This window comes from Scylla paramamosain, chromosome 9 (assembly GCF_035594125.1).
Source record: "Scylla paramamosain isolate STU-SP2022 chromosome 9, ASM3559412v1, whole genome shotgun sequence".
Classification (NCBI taxonomy): domain Eukaryota; kingdom Metazoa; phylum Arthropoda; class Malacostraca; order Decapoda; family Portunidae; genus Scylla; species Scylla paramamosain.
Genome location: NC_087159.1, coordinates 21,708,047 through 21,725,000, shown reverse-complemented (window position 1 = coordinate 21,725,000; position 16,954 = coordinate 21,708,047). Strand labels below are relative to the sequence as shown.

At 38.2% G+C, this 16,954-nt stretch overlaps 1 protein-coding gene across 7 annotated transcripts in view; it reads right to left on the bottom strand.

Annotated features, from left to right (window-relative positions):
- Positions 1-16,954, bottom strand: part of LOC135103714 (uncharacterized) — a 60,851-nt gene that overhangs the window by 25,708 nt on the left and 18,189 nt on the right. The window lies entirely within an intron of this gene.

Sequence of the window (16,954 nt, the reverse complement as noted above, 5' to 3'; positions counted from 1 at the left end):
TTTTATGTATACAATTCATGCCTTATCCAATAATCTGATTTTTTTTTAATGCACACCTGATCAGTGCAACCATCACATTCCTTGATCTTATTCATATCACCCTATTACTTTTCCACTCTCCTTCTTTAAATCACTTAAGAATGCCTTGTTTCATTCCCTGAATCACTTCACATATCAAACTTTACTGCCTTAATCATGTATATAAATGAATAAATATCATTATAGTATTGCTACTGACATCACTAACTGATTCTATTATGATAGGATGTTATAGATTTCTAAAGTAAAATAACTTTATTAAATTGTTGAAGAAAGTATTAAAAAATTTCCTATGAAACAAGTTGTCATTCTTGACATGAATGTTAAAAAAAAAAAAAAAAAAAAAAAAAAAAAAAAAATATATATATATATATATATACATATATATATATATATATATATATATATATATATATATATATATATATATATATATATATATATATATATATATATATATATATATATATATATACACACTGGAAATTCAGTTCTCAAACTTAATTAGTTCCTGATTGATGAACGAACTCTGAAATGTTAAAAAACTGAAACTATTTTCCCCATAAGAATCAACGTAAAATGGATTAATCCGTTCCCAGACACCAGTCTACCCTGTCTTAGCGGCACTCTCATAGACAAGATGGCTGTAGATGACTGTACGTACAGGGTCCGAGCCAAAGCTCAATTAGTCCTGTCTCCATACCCGAATTTGTCCAATCTCTCTTTAAACATGTGCACACTCTTTGCCGCAACCACCTCTTCTTTTAAGTTATTCCATATTTCAACTGTTCAATGCGGAAAGCTGTATTTCTTAATATCTCCCAAACAATGACTCTTCTTTAATTTCTTCATATGTCCCTTTATATGTCTATTTCCTTCCTCCACTTTTACAACTAGGTCATCTCTGTCTATCTTCTCCATGCCATTTACTAATTTGAACATTGTTATCAGGTCTCCTCTTTCCCTTCTTTCTTGCAGTGTTGGTAATCCAATTTCTTCCAGTCTTTCCTTGTAACTTAGGTCTTCCAATTCAGGTATCATTTTCGTAGCTGTTCTTTGTATTCTTTCCAATTTCCTTATATCTTTCTTCTTGTGTGGAGACCATACCACTGCTGCGTATTCCAGTTTGGGGCATATCATGTGTGTTATGATTTTCTTCATCATTTCTTTGTCTAGGTAATTAAATGCCACCCTGATATTTGCTAGCAAATTATATGTAGAGCCAAATATTCCATTGATGTGTTTTTCTGGTGATAGCGTGTCTTGAATTATTACTCCCAAGTCTTTTTCTTCTTTGCTCTTTGGTATTGTGATTCCTCCCATCTTATACTCCTATGAAGGTCTTCTTTTACTTCTTCCCATCTCCATTACATGGCACTTCTTTATATTGAATTCTAATTTCCATCGTTTACTCCATTCATAAATTCTATCAATATCCCTCTGTAGTTCCTCACAATCCTCTTGGTTCTTTATTACTTTCATCAATTTTGCATCATCTGCAAACATGTTAATGTAGCTATTTAAACCCAGCGTCATATCATTTATATAGACCTGAAACATTATAGGTGCCAACACAGACCCTTGTGGTACTCCGCTTGTTACTTCGCACCAACTTGATTTATTATCTCTGATTACTGTACTCATTTCCCTACCTTGGAGATAATCCTTCATCCACTTAAGTATTTTTCCTTTTAGCCCTCCTCGATGTTCCAGTTTCCATATGAGACTTTTACGTGGAACTGTATCAAAAGCTTTTTTCAGATCTAAATAGACTGCATCAACCCAACCATCTCTCTCTTGTAGTTTATCTATTACTCTTGTATAAAAGCTCAGTAAGTTTGTTACGCAAGATCTCTCTTTCCTGAAACCGAATTGTTTTTCTGTTATTATATTTTCTTGTTCAAGATATTGCACCCATCTGTTTTTAATGACTATTTCACAGAGTTTACTTACAATACTTGTGAGTGAGACTGGTCTGTAATTCAGTGGTTCCATTTTATTGCCTCCTTTGTATAACGGTACTATATTTGCTCTCTTCCATTCCTTTGGTACTTTTCCCTCCTTCAAAGAACTGTTAATTATCCCCATATTGGTTCTTCCAATTCCTCTCTACATTCTTTCAATATCCATCCATTTACTTCGTCTGGTCCCATCGCCTTCCTAGTATCTAGCTCTTCCAGTAGTCTTTTAATTTCTTTTCTTTCCACTTGTATGTTTTCTATTCCTTTCTGTTGTTTCTCATCTCCCAGTGATGCAAAGACAGTTTCTCTTGTAAATACAGACTTAAAGCTTTTATTCAGTATCTCAGCCATCTCTTGTGTCGTTTCATAAATTTCTCCATTTTTCTTCAGCTTTGTAATGGTATCTTTATGCTTTATTTTTCCATTTACATATCTATAGAAAAGTTTGGGTTCTTCTTTACACTTTCCAACTACATCTCTTTCAAAATTTCTTTCTTCTTCTCTTCTTATTTTAACATAATCATTTCTAGCTGTCCTGTATTCTTCTCTATTTATCTCATTCCATTGTTTCCTCATTTTTTTCCATGCCCTCTCCTTCTTTTTTGCCTCTGCACACTTTGCATTAAACCACACTTTCTTATTTTCTTTTACCTTATATCTTGGCACATATCTTTCAACACCTTCTCTAAACTTGCTTAAAAACACTTCATATTTTTTCTGCACCTCCATACCTCTTAATAAATTATTCCAATCAAGCTCTCCATAGAATTTCTTTAACCCTGTAAAGTCTGCCTTAGCATAATTTTTTCTCTCATTTTTATATTCCTCATTGAATTTTGGCACTTCTTCTTTGATCTCTATCTCCATCTTCACATGATCACTTTTTCCCACTGGACACAAATATTCTATACTTGGTTCATTTTCTGGCTTTTTTGTAAAAACCAAGTCTAGTAGTGATGGTTCATCTTCCCCTCTGTACCTAGTATTTTCTTTCACCAATTGATCCATCGTGTTTACCATCATAGTCTGTAAAAATTCTTCACGCCATGTACTGGCAATCTCTGTCACCTCCATCTCCCCCCCGTTTATCTCTTTGCTATTAAAATCTCCTACTAGTAACACCTTGTTTCTTATCTTTAGCATGTCATCTATACTTTTTATGAACTCGCTTTGCATGTGCTTATAATCATCAGTCCCCCAAGTGTTGGTCTTTGGAGGCATGTATGCAACAATAATTTTTCTGCTTTCTTGTCCTTGGATCTTGATCTCCACACTCAATGTTTCTGACCTCCCTTCACCATATTCCACTGTTTCTATCAAGATGTTTTTTCTTACTAGAATCATCACTCCTCCTCCTCCCTTATTCTTTCTGTCTCTTCTCCATGTGTTATATCCTTCTTCAAATTCAACATTAATCTCCCTTGTTAGTTTTGTTTCCGTAATGCATGCCACTTCTGGTTTCTTTTCATGTAAATAATCTCTTAGTTCCCTTAGGCTGGACACTAATCCATCTATGTTTGTGTACATAACTTTAATTTTATTTATTGTGGACCCATTTCTTTTGTGTTCTCTCTTTGTTGTCTTACTTCTTGCCCCGCATCCTTTAACCACCATTTCCTCATTTTCATGTCTGTGTGTGTGTGTGTGTGTGTGTGGGGGATTCCATAAATGTACATATGTTTACCTCCTTTTATGTAAATGGCAAGTCCACAAAAGCATGTCTGTCTGTCTGTATGTCCTACCATTGACCATGTGGTGTGCATCATAGTATATTAAAATGGGGAAATAATTATTTTCTCTTCTTCACAGTACATGTGATTTTAACCACAAGAAGAATCTTTCAACCCTTAGCCACTTCCTTAGCAACCTTTACTTTATATCAGCTTACTACTTCCTCACAGAAGAGTACTTAACCTTTACCTGGCTGTAGTGATCATGTCCTTATCCCTAACTGTATGACATTCTTTTGCCTTAATAACTATTATATAGTGAAACCTGTCAGTTCACAACTCCACAATGTCCCTTTTTGGACATGATTCTAGAACTTTAATTGGGGCGTTCACTATGGGCTGAGTTCCTGGTGATTGCTGGCTCTTTTAATGTAGGGGCTGGTCAACACCCCCACAGTTCAATGGTGAAGCACATTTTAAAACTGGCTCTTATGATCCATCTTGATGCAGTGTACTTAAATGTTACAAAACATTGATCCCAAGTGTTTATGCTAACATTATCCATGGGATCTGGTGATGCACATTCTACAGAACTGTTATCATAAGTTAAATACTTGCAAGAAGTCTCTCAGTGTTTTCTATTCTCCAGCTACATATTTAGTTTGAAACATTTTCCACTGGTTTCTACAGGGATTAATGTTTTATCTGGAAAATCCCCAAAAGAGCTGAGCAAGTATTATTTGTGCTGACAGGATACAGTGACAGCCAAAACTGTGCAGAGATGAAATGACTGGCCAATATCAGACATGCTGACTTCTCCATAACAGCCAACAAACCTGAGGCGAGTGATATGAGTTTGTAGTGGTGTTGTAACACCCCAATCTATACATATGCTGTGGTTGATTGTATGAACATATCAGGAAAGAAGAACCAAGGTGTGAAAGGATGGGTTGTATTTCCAATCAAGAAAGTGGCAACTCAAGGAAGACATTGGGAGACAGGATGTAAACAGACAAGAGGCAACTTTGGGAAGACATTGGGAGATATGCTGTGAACAAAAATATTCACCAGTGTCCCGCTAAGATTCAGTATCAAAATAGGGTTGTTTCCTTCATGTGTGTCAGGATTTATATATGGGTATGTTAAATGTATAACTTAAATGAATGAAGTAAGGTCATATAGAGAGGAAAAAAATAGTATTGGTCCCAAGGTGATGACACATACCAAACCCGAAATAATGTGTATAGTACAGAGGGTGTTCAAGTTATGAGTGAGATAAGCTCCAGAAAGCTGTGAGAGAGAGAGAGAGAGAGAGAGAGAGAGAGAGAGAGAGAGAGAGAGAGAGAGAGAGAGAGAGAGAGAGAGAGAGAGAGAGAGAGAGAGAGAGAGAGAGAGAGAGAGAGAGAGATACACCTTGCCTTATGGGTGATGTGATACTACTGAGTTTTGTAAGCAGTAGAAACACCAAGGCAACTCCATCATCCACTAAAGGGCTCCTCTGAATCAGGAACATGTACCAGATAAGCCAGCTATTAATAAATCCCATGACCTCTGAGTTATGAATGAGAAAGCCAAAGTATGAAGGGAAATGATATAGGTTTTCAACCAAAGCTACCCATTAACAGGGGCAAAAACTGAGCGTCAGTTTCACCAAGCATGGGAATACATAGGAAAAATACTCATGTATCACTAAATAAGTGAACAAGAACATAAAAGAAATATTAGTTTTTATTTTTCACCCCACTAACATCCCATCCCCACAGAAACTAATGATTTGTGATGAAAACAAAAAGCAGAGTATTAAAAAAACAGACCAAAATCTACCAGAAATAGATAGTTTCACACACAGTAGTAACATTCACTGACAATGTTCCCAATGAGAGGCCTGGCTGCCACTCACCCATGGCTGCTAGCCAGCTTTCATGCCCAATCACCTAACCCATCCTCATGAAACTAACATAATGTAGCCAAACTAACCTAATCTAACCAAACTAGTCTAACCTAACCTAACCAAACTAACCCAACTTAACTAAACTTTAAAAATTGCTCAGCATTATAAATAATCTGCAGTGGGTATGTATGGGGTTTAGATTATTCAGAATGAGAAGCTCTATCAGATAAAGGTACAAAATTTTAGCCATGCTGAGACTGTTGAAAGAGATAATAATACTGGGACTTGTGAGGTCGTGAATGCTGGTCAGTAAACAAACCAAAACTCTAGGGCTGCAAGCGCAATCTCCCAAACACAGCATTTCAAACGCCAAAATCTATGAATCAGGAGGATGTATAAATATTTATTTCGCATAGTAACACTCAGGTACATTTTAATATTTCCAACATAACTTTCTGCTGCATAGGAGTAGTAAATATCATTGGGGTTTGCTGTTAGGGAGGGGTAGTTCACACCAACATTTCCAATATGATTTCTTGGGGTTTGATTGATCTAACCTGAAGCACAAAGCTGGAAGTGTTTAAAAAATCCAAAATGGCTACATTAATATTAGTAAATACAAACACCATGTTTAAAAAAAAATTGGACCTAGAACTCCCTGCTTGCTTCTGTATTTTTCTCCTTCCTATGACTTGAACTCCTTCAAGAAGGATGTTTCAAGATACCTATCCTCTGATTTTTTAAAATTTGTTTTGGCTTTGCTTTGAGGATTGGCATTCTGGTGAGCCTTTTTTTTTTTTTTTGCTAACTTTTATTGTCCTTGCAGTACCCCTTTTAAGTATAAAAAAAAAAAAAAAAAAAAAAAAAAATTGTCCTGGCAGTGTCAAATGCAGGTATATTATTTTTAAGGTTAGACTCTTCACAGGTTAGGGAATCTTGAAATGAGAGAGGAATTATGTTAAGGTGTGCAACATCTGAAGAACTTTGTCTTGAGAGTCCTATAGTGTTGAAGTGTCTGGGTTATTACAAGATGTGAGTGATATGGCACTGTTACTAATAGTTTACCATTCACAATCCAATGAGCCGAAAGTGGCTGCAGTGGAATTTAATACTGAGTTGCAAGGTACTGCTAAGATGAGGTGCCTTCACTTGGTAGGTGATAAATCTGGATCAGGTGTAGCCAACTGTGTGAGCTCTAGTGTTATTGTAGGCAGTGGTGGTGGTGGTGATGGTTATGTGTTTGATGTCTAACAAGGTATGCATGAAACAAGTAGCCCCATAGCACTCCCACTGAACTCTGTAAAAGTAAGTAATGCTATATTTGAAGGCTAAACAAGCAACATATGAGATATGCTTAGTTGGGGATGAAGTGACACCACTGCCTGGAAGGGATATTCCACACCAGTTCCACTCTAATTATCTTCATATTTGCAAAACACTATAGTTAAGTGGCCTATGTGTACAGGCACTCCCTAAGTTACAAGCAAGTTAGTTGGCGCCAGCTTATTTGGTGACGGAAAAAACTGTTGCATCATCATTTGAAGTTAGAACTCAAAAACAAGCTTGAAACTGTAGATTAAAAGTAGAACTTTAAGAAGTTTTAAAACTAGCTATATTGAAAAAAAAAAACACTAAATCTTTTAATCACTAAAAACTCTTATACACTTTAATTTAGTTCATTTGATAATTATGAGCAAGGCTCTTTAAGTACTTGAAAGTATCCATGTTTTCAAATATAAGAACAGTGTCATGTATTCATCTATCTGCATCTCTACTTCTTTAGTTTTTGTGATGGCTCATGGTTGGCTAGTAACCTTTCATAATATGCATCTCTACCTTTCTGTACTTTACACGAGCCATCAATTAATTTCCATATAGTGGGATGTTGCAGGCGAAGTTTGTATTTCAATCAACAGTGGGCTGCCTCCATATTACTGTTTGAGGCCCTGTTTAATATTCCCTGTTTAATGTTCTCTGATCAAAGTTCCAAATCTCAGGGCAAAATAATGGCATTCTTTTGGCAGTTTGGTTGCTAGAGCATCCAGATATTCATCAATCATGTTCAAAGGTACAAAGGCAATGGCAATAATCATTTTAACTATTAACACAAAATATGGATCAGTATTATCCAAACTAGTGAACCCTAAACTAGCTAGATGTTTTTGCATATTGAGCTAAATGGAAAAAAACTCTCTTTTATTTGAATATCAGGGAATGTCTTTCATAGCACTGTATGTAGCTTGTTCAAAATCACAGACAATTGCACTGGGTTTCAAGCTGGGTTCCATTTCTTTCAATAACTCAAGCATTCTCAAGTATGTGGTTTGTTGCTTGTTTGGCAAAAGAGCATAAATTTTAGGATAAACTCTTCCATGTTTTTTATCATAGTTACATTAATCTAAGAAAAGACGCTGGGAGCAATACTGAATGTGCCATCTGCAAACCACATATCAGATGTCACTAAGTGCTGTAACCAGCTTTGTCTTCCGTAGATTAATATCCAGTCATGACCCAGTTCCCTATCACTCAGTAAAAAATTTTCTTCCACTCCTGGTTGAGGGACATATATCTTGTAGCATTCTGACACAAACAATTGTTGTAAATCAGCTGGATTGATGGGGCTGTTCATAACTGAATTACACTTTCTGCATATTATTTTCCTTAAAGCTGACATATTAGGAATGGCTGGTAGACTAGCTTGGGATATGTCATTAACAACTACAGTTGGTGACTCAAGGGTTTCCTGTGCTCTTTTTTTTTTTTTTTTTTTTTTCAAAAGTGCAACTTCTAGTAGTGCAGCAGAGGCATCATGTGAATGGCTGTTCAGCTCCCACACCACATTTCCAGCTTTAGTATGGAGCACTGCCTTGCACTGATTTTTTGCTCTCAATGCCAAAATTTCAACTCGCTGTCAGCTTTGCTTGTTTTGTTAAAGACATAAAGGAATCTGTTGTGAGCAAATTTTTCTTTACTTCCTCAGCCATCATGTGGTTAAAACAATGATTTTATGTCAGCAAATCACTTGTCTGCTGAAGTTTGCTACCCTATGGGATAACGCAGCGCTGCCCCACGTCAGCTGCTATGTGGCTCCCGCACTGGTCAGACGCTCCTATCTCACCCTTTTTGCCCAGGTCTTCGCTTTTGCTTTGCTCTGCCAGGCTGTCACCTGTCATGCAGGCAGTAGAGCCCTGCACCTGCTTTCCCCCTTAATAGGAGTTGGTTATTGCCCTTGAATAAATCCAGGTTAAGGATTTTGTTTATGACGGTGTTTGTTTTTGACTGCCATGTCTTCCCTGGATAGTGACTCCAATGGAGCCAAGACATCAGATTATAAGGGCAAGTCCTCTAACAGAGGACAGACGAGTACTATGAGTTCATGCCAGGGTGAGGACAAGTCCAGGCACAAGCACTCTACTACTTGTCACAGGAGTTCGAGGAGAGACTGTACACTGTCTGAAGATCACCCGTCCTCGAGCAGAAGGCGAGACTGTACATCATCTGCTCAGTCAGCTGACAAATGTCTTCCTCTCCTTCCCCATTCCGGGAGGAGGTGTACGCGGCTCCTTGGGCTGTGCTTATGGATGCCCTCACCGAATTAAGGGGCGACATGGAGAAATTGAAAGCCGAGAGACGGCAAGGCACACAGGACTCCTTGACTGCCAGAGGCAGTGTTCCTATTGGCAGCAGTGACCCCAACGTTGGCTTGACTGGCCCCCTGCTTTGTTCTGAGGGTTTGTGGGCTGGAGTGGCTGCCTCAACTGCTGGATTCTCTGGGTTTAGACCAGATGGTGATGAGGACAGTGAAGAAGGAGAACTCCCTGACTCGTCTATACGCAGTGTGTTGTTGCAAGGCGCTAAGACCTATGGGCCCTTGAAATGTGTTTTGGCAGAGGTTCAAACACATATCGTGGATATGGTGAATCATGTTTGCTAATGGGATGTGTGAGAAGGACTATCGATAAGTTCTGGAGGCCAACATCACCAAGAGGCCAGGCAACTGTCCTGCACTGTACCCTGTTGAGTGTAACTCACAGATTTTAGAGGTGCTGAAATTAGATGCTCAACGGACTGATTTCCAGACGAAGGAGGTTGGTAAAGATTTACTCAAGGCAGACACTATTATTGTCAAGTCGCTCACTGTGCTGGACAATTTCGCACAGGAGGAAGGAAACTCAATGGTGGCTCAGGAAGTTAGTCTCCTCAATGGGGCTTTGGCCTTGCTCGGAAATGCCAATCATTGCAACAACCTGGCAAGATGCTTTGTCATCAAGCGTGAAATCAACTATAAGTACGCTCACTTATGCTCTGACAAGATTCCAATGACAAGGTTTTTGTTTGGAGATGACATCTCACAGTCAGCCAAACAAATTGAGGAAACAGAAAGACTGAAGAGTAAATTCTCTATCAGGAAATCCTTCCCCACTTGGAAATTCGGCTTCAGCAAACCTGCGGGGGGAAAACCATGAGTGTTCTAGGGTAGAGCCTCTCCCAGAGGATTCCCAACTAGGTTCCATCCTTACAGTCAACGTCGGGTCGGCTCCAAGGGAGAACCATGATTCACCAACCCACAGCAGGACTCTGAGCCAAAAAACTCCTGAGGATGGGATCACAGCAATCCCTGACAATAATACAGGCAAGTCCTAATTTTGTTGCAGGCAGACTCAGCAATTTTTTGCATGAATGGTGTAAGATCACTCTTGACCCTCATATTCTTGACATTGTTGCGCACTGCCACCTTGACCTTGATGTGACTAACATTACACCTTTAGTTTTTGAGCAGGAAGAGTATATGTTTAAGGAGGAAGATAAAATTCTCATTGATCAGGAAATTACAAAATTGTTAGCTCACAAGGTAATTGCTCTTACTCATAAGCAGGATGGCCAGATAGTCTCTCTGGTATTTTTAAGGAAGAAAAAGAATGGGGAGTTTAAGATGATAATCAACCTGAAAAGTTAAATAAACATATTGCTTATAAGCATTTCAAAATAGAAAATTTTGAGCAAGCAGTGAGGGTTGTAAACAGGGGGATTTCATGGCTTCAGTGGACCTTCGCCACGCTTACTATTCAATTAAGATAGCTGAGGAACAACAGAAGTATCTCTGTTTTAAGTGGCGTGGGAAGATTTTTCATTTCACCTGTATGGCCAATGGCATTTCAGATGACCCATGACTTTTCACCAAACTAATGAAACCGGTCTTTGCTACTCTACGAGACTTGGGCTACACCATTACCAGCTATATTGATGACACTATCATTTGCAACAGTTCTCTGTCTGGTTGTTACGATTGTATTAAAGATACTTTGCATTTGTTAAGGAAACTCGGTTTCTGTATCAATGTTGAAAAATCTATTCTGGTTCCCACTAATCGTATAGAGTATTTGGGAAATGTTATTGACTCACAGAATATGACTGTCACCCTACCAGAATGTAGGACTGAGAAAATTTTGCACAGTTGTACTCTGCTGTTGCAGAAAAAGAGAGTGAAAATCAGGGAAGTGGCCAGAGTTTTTTGGTCTGCTGGTTGCTGCAATCCTTGCTGTGGAAATGGGCAAGTTGTTTTTACAGAAAGCTGGAAATTGCCAAAATTGCTGCTTTACAAAATAACAATGGTAGCTTTGACAAATAGATGCCAATTACGGATGACATGAAAATGAACCTCAGGTGGTGGGTCAATCAAGTTACTGTGCAAGACAGGAAAATTTTCCACAAGTCACCTCTGACACTGAGTTGTACACTGATGCTTTAGTCTTAGGCTAGGGTGGTTGCCTCAACTCTCAAATTACAGGTGGCAAATGATTCAGGGATGAACTTCAACTTCATATCAATGCACGGGAGCTCAAAGCCATTTTTCTTACCTTGAAATCTTTTGTATATGAGGTCAAAGGGAAGCATGTCAAAGTGTTCTGTGATAACACCACCGCCATTACTTATGTTAATGAAATGGGGGGCATGAAATCTTTGACTTGCAATGATTTTTGCACTGAGATCTGGAAATGGTGTTTAGCCAGAAATGCTTGGATTACCTGCTCTCACATACCTGGCAAAGACAACATCATAGCAGACAAAGTGTCTCGCAGATTTAATGACAGACATGAATGGAGACTAAATGAAAAAATTTTCAGGGACATCTGCAAAATTTTTGGAACTTCAAGCATTGATTTACTTGCTTCTCAATTAAACAAACAGGTTGACCGGTATTGTTCTTGGAAATCCAATCCAGAGGCCGAATTTTTCGATGCATTTTCTATTAATTGGGCTCAATTCGAGTTAATTTATATCTTTCCCCCATTTGCCTTGATCTCCAGATGTCTGCAGAAGCTATGAGAGGAACAGGCAAAAGGATGGCTGGTGGTTCTGCTGTGGCTGTCCCAACCATGGATGGGGGAAGTACTCCAAATCCTTGTCAAGGAACCCCGGCTCATCATGAAGATGAAGAATGTGCTCATTCTACCACTCGCAACAGAGGACCACCCCATCATGAGACATACCAAGTTAATGGCTTGTCTTTTGTCTGGGAAAAGCTGCGAAAACAAGGCATTTCAGCAGTGGGTACAGACATCATCATGGCCTCTTGGAAGCCTGGGACCGAAAAGCAGTACCGTACACATGTCAACAGATGGACACAGTTTCATCATAGGTGGGACATCAATCCCCTTAATCCCTCTGTAAGCCATATAATTCATTTTTTATCTGAAACCTTTCACAGAGGAGTGGGATATGACTGTGTCAACACTGCCAGGGGGGCTCTTTCTTCGCTTGGATTAGTGGTGGATGGCTGCAGGGCAGGCAACCACCCCCTGGTCAACAGACTGCTTAGAGGTGTATTCAACCTGAGGTCGTCAACACCCAGGTATACTGATACCTGGGACGTCACGCCCGTCTTGTGTCAACTGAGGACCATGGCCCCTGTTACCAATCTCACTCTGAAGGCGCTGACTTTGAAATTAGTAATGCTGATGGCCCTCACACAAGTGGCCCGGGTTCAAACTTTACACTTTCTAGTGTTGAAGAACATCAGCATAGGGGAGGATTCCACTACCATATGGTTAGGTGGCAACGTTAAACAATGCCGACCAAAATGTAACACTCAGGTTGTGAAATTTTGTGCTTTTACCAAAGATACAAGATTATATGTATGTGAAACTCTCAAAATGTACATTGAAAAGACAGAATGGTTAATTGGGCAAGAAGATGGACAACTTTTCATCAGCTTCGTTAAACCACACAAACCAGTATCAAGGGACACTATCGCAAGATGGGTTAGAACGATGCTGGTTTTGTCGGGGGTGAACACTGTGAAGTACACAGCAGACAGTGTGCGACCAGCAGCAGCCTCAAAAGCGAAGGCCATGGCAGTATCAGTGGCTCACATTATGACAAAAGCTGGTTGGTCACAGGAGACCACATTTGCCAGACATTATGACAAGGTAATTGCTTGTGATATGGATGATTTTCAAGAGGCAGTGTTAGGTTAAGTTTGGGTGCAGGTTGTTACTTCTTTGTTGGGAATGGTTGTACAATGAAAGTTCTTTTGTTTCCAGAGTTTTTTCCTACCTCTATTAGATTAGCAGTTATCATGACAACTTTGACTGTATTGAACTAATGAATGCTTATCAAGGTATGACACCCACATGGCTTTAGAACCTCATGGAGTAGTGAGCTTCAGCAGACAAGTGATTTGCTGACATAAAATTGACAGGGTACATGAGACTTACTAGAGGTCAGCTGAAGTGTACTTGAGATTTTACGAAGCAAGTCACACCTGCTTGAAGCTAGCTTTCACATGCCCTCCTCTCCCACCCTTTGTTTCATTGTATAATTCCTCTGAAGTGTGGAAATAAGGATTGGTGGGGGTCTCATTTTCATGTAGGTTGTCGTATGCTTCAAAGTCTGACGTGTGGGGCAGCGTGGCATTATCTCATATGAAAGCTAGCTTCAAGCAGACGTGATTTGCTTCGTAAAATCTTAAGTACACTTCAGCTGACCTCCGGTAAGTCTTGTGTACTCTGTCAATTTTAGTTAAAAATATATAAAAAGATAATGATAGAATGAAACACTTGTGACAGCAGATCTGCACCAACAACCAACTCAACTGAGACTAAGGACTACTGTATATTTCAGCAAATAAGATGACCCCAAAATTTGTTTGAATTTAATGGTTTAACTGATATCAGTGGTGTAAGATGACACCCAAGCTACCAAACCATCTATGGTGAAGTTTGGATCAGTGAGCACCAGACAATTGAAACAGTGATATACCAGTACAATGAATGTTCTACTAGTAATAAGGTATCATCATCTTCACATGCAAAATTAAACTTAAAATAAAATTCCCATAATTTGGTAACTTTTCAGCTCTTTAGTCTTAGCCATGCCTTTTCTATGGCCACAAACAGGGGTGAAGCAAAAGGAAAAATCCTGCGGGTGACCGAGGACACACACAAAACACTTCCACTCACTGGCTACCCACTGGCTGTGAATGACTTTCTGAGCAATACATTATGAAGTTAAGAGACTCCCCTACTCGTAACTTGCACGCCATACATTGAGACCTATTTTGAACAGTATTACAGGGCTATAACCGTTTTTGGCCAAAATGTTTGGTGCTGGCCTTATCAAGCCAAATATTTTGGTCTTGACTAGTTTTCCTGTTTCTAAATATGTGTATTCATCTCTCATTTTACAACTGATATAGTGTAATTTTGATCTGCTAGAGGTGTTGAAAATAAAGAAATGTTATCAGAGCCAAAATGTTTGTCGCCAAATAGGTTAACATTAAATCAGCTGCCACCAAAACAAGCACAATACAACAGCTGTGCCCAAACTACTGCACCAAAACATACCAAACCCCCAGATGGCTATGCAAGTTTCATGCTTGCTTTCTTCTAAAGCCATAGTGCTAAACTTGAGCATCACAAAACTTGGGGTATTGAAAACACAGAATACCCCTCATCTACTATGCTGGCTACATAGCCTAGCATTGTGTATGTGTTTTTGCCTTCATATTTGGCATGCCACAGCAGTCCAACCACTACACAAGTGTGTATTTTTACCTCACAATTGATGTCAAACAGTAGTGCAGGTGCCACATGAGTGTGTGATTTGTCCTCACATTTGGCATAAAGCAGCAGAACAATGCCATCACATCTAAAACAGTGTGAGTGTGTGTGTGTGTGTGTTTTGTCCTCACATTTGATGTGATGCAGCTGTGTGTTGGTGCTGTGGAAAGTGTAAACAACATGGTCTTTAGATCTTGATACTACAGGTGACTAGGGATTTCTCTTGACCCTGGCCTCTTGTTTGTATCTACACTCTTTCATTACAATTATACCAAATGAATACATGAATACATACCGTAATATAAGATGATACTTTATAGTGTGTGCTAAGAGCTTATTGCTGAAGAGATCAGGGGCCATATTCTTCATAAAGTTATGGCATGTGTCATAGCTTCGGCAGATGCTTATCATAATTTAGTGTTTTTTGTTTTATGTCATAAGTTATGACTTGAGCAAAACTGTGCTACTGTTTGGTATGTGTAGCGCTTACTTGATTTCAAATACTAAAAGATGAGGTAAAAGCTGCTGTTTACTACTAATTTATAGCTTTTATAAATATATCCTTCATTTTTTATTTACAGATATACCTTATCCTATGTCGTTAATTGGTTTCAGAGGTTACGACTTAGATTGAAAAATGATTTAAGATGAAATAAACACACTGTAAACCTCAAATAAACACTCCCCATATTTATGATATGTACGCACAGTATTCTGAATAAAATAATTAAAAATAATAAAGTGAAAACCAATTTTAAATTAACCTGATAGATCCCATTGATGTTGTTTGTCAGGGCTGGTGTAGGTGCAGGAAGATATAGCTTTACGCTTAGCACTATCAGTTGTACTGTAGCTTTTCTTTGAAGCCATGGGCAAAAATGTATTTTAAATCACAACTGAAATGCAGTTGAAAGAACATCAGCAGCAAGCACAAATGTGAACAAAAGTCTGAATTCAAAATCCATGTCAGTGTGGAAAATGACACAGAAATGCCACCTGTTGCCAGGAATTTGAAATATGAACAACTGCTGTGCATACTTTATTAAGCTAATTTTGCTGTTTTTATATGATTTTATGATATATGAAATATATATAGATAATACTATTTTTACATTTATTTAAATATAATTTTATATGTATTTATTGTTATTTTAACGTTTTGACATTTTTAACATTTTTCAATAGCCGACAGAAACTTGAGTAAAACGACCTAAGGCAAGTTTTATTTTTCCATGTAATATTTAAGAAAAACCAACACATCTTCGAAAATCACTTAACTCAAAATGACTTAAGCAGAGGTATTACAGTATTGAGAGAGTAGACACAGTTAGTAAGATAGTAATTCAGTCTTTGAAATATAGTAAATGTGATCCCATAGGAGTGCTTCAATATAAAGAAACAATTTCCAAATGGTTTGGTAGCAATGACGGCTACCTATTGCACAAATTTATTTTCCCAGTAGCTTTTCCCAGGAGCAAGTTATCCAAGTGTTATGATCATCTTCATTTCAGGTGTAAGTGGATTTCTCCTTTCTGTGTCACTCTGTAAGGCTTCCCTCACTGCAGATTGGAGAAAGAGAATACCTACACAGTTTAAACAATATCTTCTGATGAATTCTGTGTTATTAAGTTAATTCAATATGTCCTATCTGAAATCATTCCTGAGCTGGAGATGTTATGGGGCACCCATCTTGGCAGTGGGAGTATCTGTCATAAGCTGCTAAGACAGAGTGGACAGCTGCTAAGACAGAGTGGACCTAGCCTTAGCATCCTGCACATTTTTATGACAGATGTGCACAGTTTATGATGAAAATGTGCCATTTTGTCCTAGCCATGACATGTTTCATAGCTAATCCTCACTAGGACTGCTTTGTGAATATGGGCCCAGTACTTTAGCTGCCCCACAATTTCTTTGAGTTGCTGTGTCACCTTAAATGTTTCATCTGTCCAAAGGCATTGCTCCATTGTCTTTTTATCTCATAATGTACAATGTAATAATAATGTACAATGTATAATATACATAATAATGTAAAATTGTACATAATGTACAATGTATAATGTAAAGTTACAAACATCATGAGATACACAATTTCAACAGAAAACCACTCATATCTCAAAACCAAAGTTATTGGCTTCATAGCTTTCATTTTTCAAGTGGCTGCATAAATATACCTTTGGATAAAGGAAAGGCTAAATTTTTTGCACTATAAGACATTTCTATAAAAATATGCAACCATGCAACCATATCCCAATATTTTTTTTCTTAAGAAAACACAAAAATCTAACATATTTTTTATCTTTTCTTTTTGTATATGGAAAGCGAGTTAAAATC